Source organism: Argopecten irradians, chromosome 13, assembly GCF_041381155.1.
Source record: "Argopecten irradians isolate NY chromosome 13, Ai_NY, whole genome shotgun sequence".
Lineage (NCBI taxonomy): Eukaryota > Metazoa > Mollusca > Bivalvia > Pectinida > Pectinidae > Argopecten > Argopecten irradians.
In genome coordinates, this window is record NC_091146.1 from 38318818 (window position 1) to 38326070 (window position 7253).

Below are 7253 nucleotides of genomic sequence, written 5' to 3' on the forward strand. Positions count from 1 at the left end.
ATTATTTATTCATTTATTTATATTTACGTACTTACTAATTATTTACTATTTTATTGACTTATTCACTTACTTACTTAGTTGCTTATTTACATATTTATTTATGTATTCATTTATTCATCGTCTGCCTTTTTTAATTGTTCTTTTTATTTATATCTTCGCTTATTTAATTATTTACAGATTTATCTATTTATCCATTTATTCTTTGATATATGTACTTACTTATTTATTTAGTAACTAATTTATTTATGTTTTCACTTACTTAATTATTTGCTTATCAATATATTTATGTATTTAATTATTGATATATTTAATTGATCTTTTTATTTATTAATCAACTTACTCATTTATTTATTTATAACAATTTGACTTCTTTTATATAATCAATTATTTAATTGATTGATTTATTTATGTATATATTTATCTATTTACATAGATACTTATTCATATTTTTTTTCTTTGGTTTCTTATCAATTTAATGATTTATTATATTTTTAAAATTTTTATTTTTTTTGTTTATTTGATAACTTATCTATTCCTTTATTTACTTATTTACTAATTTATTTATTCATTCATTTGTTCATTTGTTATCGTACTTACTTATTTATTTATTTATTTACTATTTTTTGTTTATTCACTTACTTAATTACTAGCTTATTTACATGTTCATTTATTTATTTAATTAATTATTGATTTATTTATCTAATTATTTATTTATTAATTATTTAAATTTAAAGGTAAAACAGCATATGTAATACCTTTCTAATGATGAAAGCATCTTATGATTCTTAATTCAATCAAATCATTGATTTTTAATTAACCAAATACATGTAATAGAAAAATTAATTTGTTTACCTTATTAGGGTTAGCCCTAACCCTAACCCTATTTATTTTTTATTTATTTATTTATCTATTTATTTAGTTATTTACTTAATTAACATATTAATTAATTAATACATTAATGTATTAAAAATATTCATAACTATTACAAACATAAAATTTATTTCTCCTGGATACATAAATTATTTGTAATTTTGTTTTGATGTAGAAAATTAACATTAAAACATTTAAAAAAAAAACTGAGATATTTCATACAATCAATGAATTTATTTATATTAAAAATCTTTTTTTTTTAATCAGTAAAATATTGTTTAAGGTCTAAAAATGCATATACAAAACTTGATTAAAATGGTAAAAAAAACTAATAGAGTTTGGATTCAGTCAATTATCGTTTTAATAATATATTAGAAAAAGAAATCTGATGTTTACAAATTTTAGAATGTATTAACAAGTTCCAACTCTAGGGTTGACATAAACAATATAACAATGATTAGGTACGCTACAGGCCCTTACTGGTCAGCGACCATTTCTCGACAAGTACCAATTCTCTCCATCGCATCTGTATCTGTACGATTAGCCTGTCATGCGAATAATACGAGTGTAACAAAATATTGGACTATCGATATATTGCGATTGTCTATTCGATCAATCGATGGGAAATTCAACAAGTCGATAACAATAAGCTGGCAGTGTGCTAATAAGCTATTGATAGTTTTAATAGTCAGATAGTTTATGAAGCTAGACGTATATAGTAACAGGCTAACAGTGTAACAGTCACGATAAAATGCATACAATCAAACAAGAAACATGGTTACCGATACTGCTCTCAATCATGATCTATCGCAATATTGCTTTCCCCGATAGCAATAGCATTATATTGCAATGGTTAAAATTACAGAGACTCCCATAAATTAACAGGTTCCATCTTGGTAACAGTTTTGCATTTGAGTAGCATGCTGATGTAACCCTGTGAATACTATCTGCAATATACCGCTCGGCTAGAGAGAACTTTGAGTAATCGAGATGTTAACCAAATGCAGGATTCTGAGAAAGAAAAATGCATGAATTGTAACAGGAGAGGAAAGAAATTAGCAGCCAGACCTGGATTCTAACCCGGGACCCTTCAAACACTAGCTGAGAGCTCTACCCACTGACTGGTCACCGATGGTTGATCCAGTCCAATCCCGCTACACTCTTCCCTCCTTTCTCGAATACGAGACCCTCCAAACACTACCACGTGGGCTATTTAGTTCGGTGCCGATTCTGTAACAGCAGAGGAGAAAATGTAGCGGGCAGACCGGGAAACTTTATTTCACGAGGGTTACATATTTAGTACAGTACTAATCTTAAATGTGTCCCTCACAACAATACGACGAAAACAAGAACAAACATGTAATCACATTCATATTGACAGGAATAAACATTATTATATTGTAAACTTTCAGTAAATTTTTTTTCACTCAAATTCACATTTATTCAAATACAGATACAAATAAACTTTTGTTGATTAATACCAAACATACCCGGTATTTCCATTGCATTGAAACATAAAAATGATTTATCAATCATTTACAAAAACTAAAACACGATATTGTATCTACTAGCTATATATATATATATAGCTATATATAGGGAGACAGCAGCCTATGTGGTGTTAATAATATACATGTATATAGATAAAAATTACATGTAAACGAGAATGCAAAGAAATTTCAGTTTGATAAATACATTGTTAAAAAATAAGTTTTAACATTCTTTTTGAAGGCAAATAGTGATGGCACAGTTTTTAAACTCGCTGGTAAGTTATTCCAGAGCTTAACTCCATTGTAATGGAGGGATTTTTTGAACAATTCAGAGTGTGCTCTAGGTAGGATTAATTTATTTTGTGTCGTTGATCTTAACCCATATTGATACATTTCATTGCAAGAAATAAAACAAATTTTTAAAATATTCAGGTGCCAGATCATTTAATGACCTATAAACTAGAACACGTGTATGATACATAATTCGACATTCGAAAGGAAGAGCATCAGTATCTATAAATAGCTCTTTGCTTGGAGTCATAGTTGATTTGTTCAAAATAACTCTAAGTGCTCGTTTTTGAATTTTAGTAATTGCAGTTTTTTGTTCTTGGGTCAAGCCATTCCCCCATACAACAGCAGCATAGTCCATTATTGGGAGAATATATGCATTGTAATAAACTTTTTTGGCATCGACATTCAAACATTGAGACATTCTACGCAGTAAAGCAACTGCCGTGGCTAGTTTTGATAAAACGTGTTTTACTTGTTCTACCCAAGTGAGGTTTTTATTGATGTGTACACCCAAAAGCTTTTGACATGATGTAGAATGTATTTCCTCATTATCTGCATACAAAACCATGGGCATATGATCACCCGACTTTTGTTTACTGGAAACTAACATAGATTTGATCTTCCGTTGATTTAGTTTCATGTTATTATTTGTACACCATTTTACAATTTGATTCAAGCTTTCTTGTAGTTGACATGTAACACTAGTATAGTCAATACCCTTTTTTTACCCCATAGTACTGTCATCTGCATACATATCTATTTGACAATTTTTCACATATAGCGGCATATCATTTACATAAATTATAAACAATAAAGGACCCAGTATTGATCCTTGTGGAACTCCCGATTTTATGAATTCGGGTGTTGAGGAGCTATTTCTATACTGAACTTTTTGAACTCTGCCACATAAGTATGAAGCAAACCGACTAATACTTGACGGTGAAATATTTAAACATTTTAACTTGTGAAGAAGTATATTATGATCTACTGAGTCAAAAGCCTTCCTAAAATCTATAAATATTGCTCCTACCATTTCGTTTTTATCTATGCAATCAATCCATCTATCAATCAAATAGGCTAGGGCTGTCTGACATGAATGTTTAGCCCTAAAACCTGACTGTGCAGCATGTAGAAGTTTGTATTTTACAAGATATTTATAAAGATGATTTATAACATGTTTTTCAAATATTTTTGAAAAAGTTGGTAATATAGATATAGGTCTGTAATTATCAAGATTGTCTTTTTCGCCACCTTTATGTAATGGTGTCACTCTTGCCTGTTTAAGGGACGATGGAAAACGAGACTTTGATAAACTTAAATTTATAATGTAAGTCAAATAGGGAGAAAAAATAACGTTACATAATTTTATGACCCTTGGACCTATTCCATCAATACCAGTTGATTTTGTTTCATCAAGCTTTTTAATGTATGATTCAACTTCCTCTAATTCTATGTAAGGAATGCAGAAAGGATTCTGAGAGGATATCAGCCTTGATGCATGTTCTTCCATTTGCACATGATCATTATAATCAAATTCTTTGTATTCAACTAGATTTGAAACATTTACAAATTGTGCATTTATTTTGTCTAGAATCTCTTGTAGATCCGAAATAATCACACTTCAGTTGATTAGGAATATTGTTATGATTCTGACATTTAGACATACATTTAAGATGATTCCACAATGATGCACTTGGCTTGTTTTTAATGGTAGCATTTATAAAAAGATCTTTTTTAGATTTTAAAATCAGCGCATTTGTACGGTTCCTCCAATACTTATAATTCTCCCAGCTCTTTGTTTTATGATAATGATCTCTCAATTTTCGAGCTTTTGATATTTCTTCATTATACCATTCCGGCTGTTTGTTTCTTTTTACTCTCTTTGATTTTAAGGAAGCATGTTTGTTCAACAATTGTAGCATTATGTTATAAAGGCGTGATAGTGCTTCATCTGGATCAGTTTAATATACTAACTAAATCAGAGTTTCCAAGATCTGCCAAGAAATATTCATCAACAAACTTTTTATAACATCTATATTTGATATAGTCATGTTGTAACCTAGGTTTTCTTTCTTCATCAGTAAAATTCTGAGGTACTGTTATACATACAGCATAATGATCACTTATGGTTACACACGGTACATGAACAGATGAGATCAGTATTATTTACATAAACATGATCAATAATGGTTGATGATGTACTAGTGACTCTTGTTGGTTTTGTAACTAGTTGAGTTAAATACTGAGAGGTTATGAAGTCGGACCATTTTTTAGTTTGTATTTCCCCTTGATAAGTCAATATTAAAATCACCCATTAAAACAATATCAAAATTTCATTCATCGCTCGTTCTATCATTTTTTCAAATGTCTCAATCCATGCAACATTTACATTAGGCGGTCGATACACAAAACATAATAGGAATTTCTTTTGATGTGGTAAATCCACCAAAATCCAAATAGACTCTATATCTGTTCCAAATCTGCTTATCTTTTGCATAGTAAAGTATTATAAATATAAATCAACACACCACCGCCATTTTGTTTACATCTATCTCTCCTTTCAACAGCGAAACCATTAACAGTTACCAAACAATCATCCACTTGCTCATTTAAAAAAGTTTCGCATTAGCCAAGTATATTTAGGGTATTTTCTTGGTTTAAAAGTAATATTACTTCATCTAGTTTTGATAACAGATGTTGAATGTTCCAACTACCAATATGGAGACCTTTACTTGGAAGACCGAAATCGGAGTTAAATGTTGGAGAAGATGAAATACTGGATTTGTCTATTTTAAGGTTATTCATAACTTCTTTTAAGTGTACAATGTCATTAAATAAAACTTGCAATATATCTTCTAATTGCTCGGTAAATATAATATCCTCTTTACAATTACATTACCATTTTGTTTAGTTGTTTTTGGACAAGAATTGTCAATAAAACTACAGTTACGATGATGGTTTTTCTGTGTTGACTTTTTAGCAGTTATATCATTACACCCACAATCACACAGTGTCTCTAAAACTTGATAATGATTATAAGAACGGCTATTTAAAATATTAGAGTTTGTAAATACGTGTGCTGCTTCATTGCTACTGTCTGTACTTCCCTAGTGATGTTGGCGGTATAAAACTCCATATCGTGTAACCTCTTCTTGGTTTTTCTTCCATGGTGAAATCAGTTCGTAAGGCATTATAAAATTATGACACTGTTAAAATTTATGAATATATTTTTTTAAAACAACATAATAGCATTCTTCACAGCATATGTCATTTTCAGTTATGCATAGCCAACCGCCATATTGGCCGTCAGCTGGCCATGGCCTATGGTTACATACAGAGATGGGGAAAGAGTGTATTGTAACGGGTTGTCCAAATGTGTTTTCAATTCTGGGTAACTGTTACTCAAATGCAGGATAACCATATGCATATGCAGGGTTGTGCTTAACCTGAGAAAAGTAATCTTCTAATAGAAGACACTCTTCTTCTATGGCTTTCACGACGTCGTCAATATAATGACGATTAAGTCGAGGTTGGTCTCAAGGCGTGCAAGAGTGTGAATGAAATTAATTGGCGCTTTTTTATTAATAAAGATGACAGATCTGTGCAAAATCAAGGATTTATACGGTCCTTGGCAAAACGAATGCAATTCAATGGTTACTTGAGGAATGATGTGCCTTGAAGTCCTCGAGTGTGGTGCAGTGTACCATGCTATTGACAAGAAGGCCTACACATGTGATGACCTAGGCCTAGCGAGAACTGGGGAGCCAGGCACCTTTGACTGTGTTTGTGCTGGAGGCTCTTTACATTGTCCGGATCCCTCGTCCTCATTTCAGTCGCTATTTATAATTTTAGCAAATAATACAGATAAAATACGTTTAATTCTCTGTTAAAGCTTATTTTCCTTCCACAATCCATTTGTTTTGTTTTCACCATGCATGCCGCCTCATCCGTCAATATCACGCTAATGTTTGTATGTTACGGGATCGCGGGAAATCTACCGTCACAAAGCTATAAATATGTAATAGGAGAGGAGAAAATGTAGCCGCCAGACTGGGATTCGAACCCGGGACCCTCCGAACACTAGCCGAGTGCTCTATCGACTGAGCTACCTGGTCACCGATGATCGACCCAGTCCAGTCCCGTTACACTCCTCCCTCCTTTCTCGAAGTCTTCGCCCTCGAAGACACACGAGACCCTTCCAAACACCACCACCGTGGGTTGTTTTTAATTGGGCGCCAATTCTGTAACGAGAGAGGAGAAAATGTAGCGGCCAGACCGGGATTCGAACCCGGGACCCCCCGAACACTAGCCGAGTGCTCTACCGACTGAGCTACCTGGTCACCGATGATCGACCCAGTCCAATCCCGCTACAAATATAAAGCTTCGCCTGATTGCCTAAACGGACTATGACGTTATTTATCCAGAATTCCAACCCGTCTACTGATTTATTGACTTAGTTATTTACTAAATAAAATATTTTTGTAATTTATTTAAAACTTATTTCTTTCTTTATTAATTTATTTATCTATTTATTTATTAAATTGATATATTAAAAGCTTACTTATTTATTAATTAATAAATATATTTATTTGTTTATTAATT

The 7253-nt window shown here is 31.6% G+C and overlaps 1 non-coding gene across 1 annotated transcript; it reads right to left on the reverse strand.

The window, feature by feature from the left end:
• Positions 1–6918: 6918 nt before the first annotated feature.
• On the reverse strand, positions 6919–6991 carry Trnat-agu (transfer RNA threonine (anticodon AGU)). The gene has a single exon. It is a non-coding gene; the product is annotated as a tRNA-Thr (tRNA).
• Between the last annotated feature and the right edge of the window lie 262 nt (positions 6992–7253).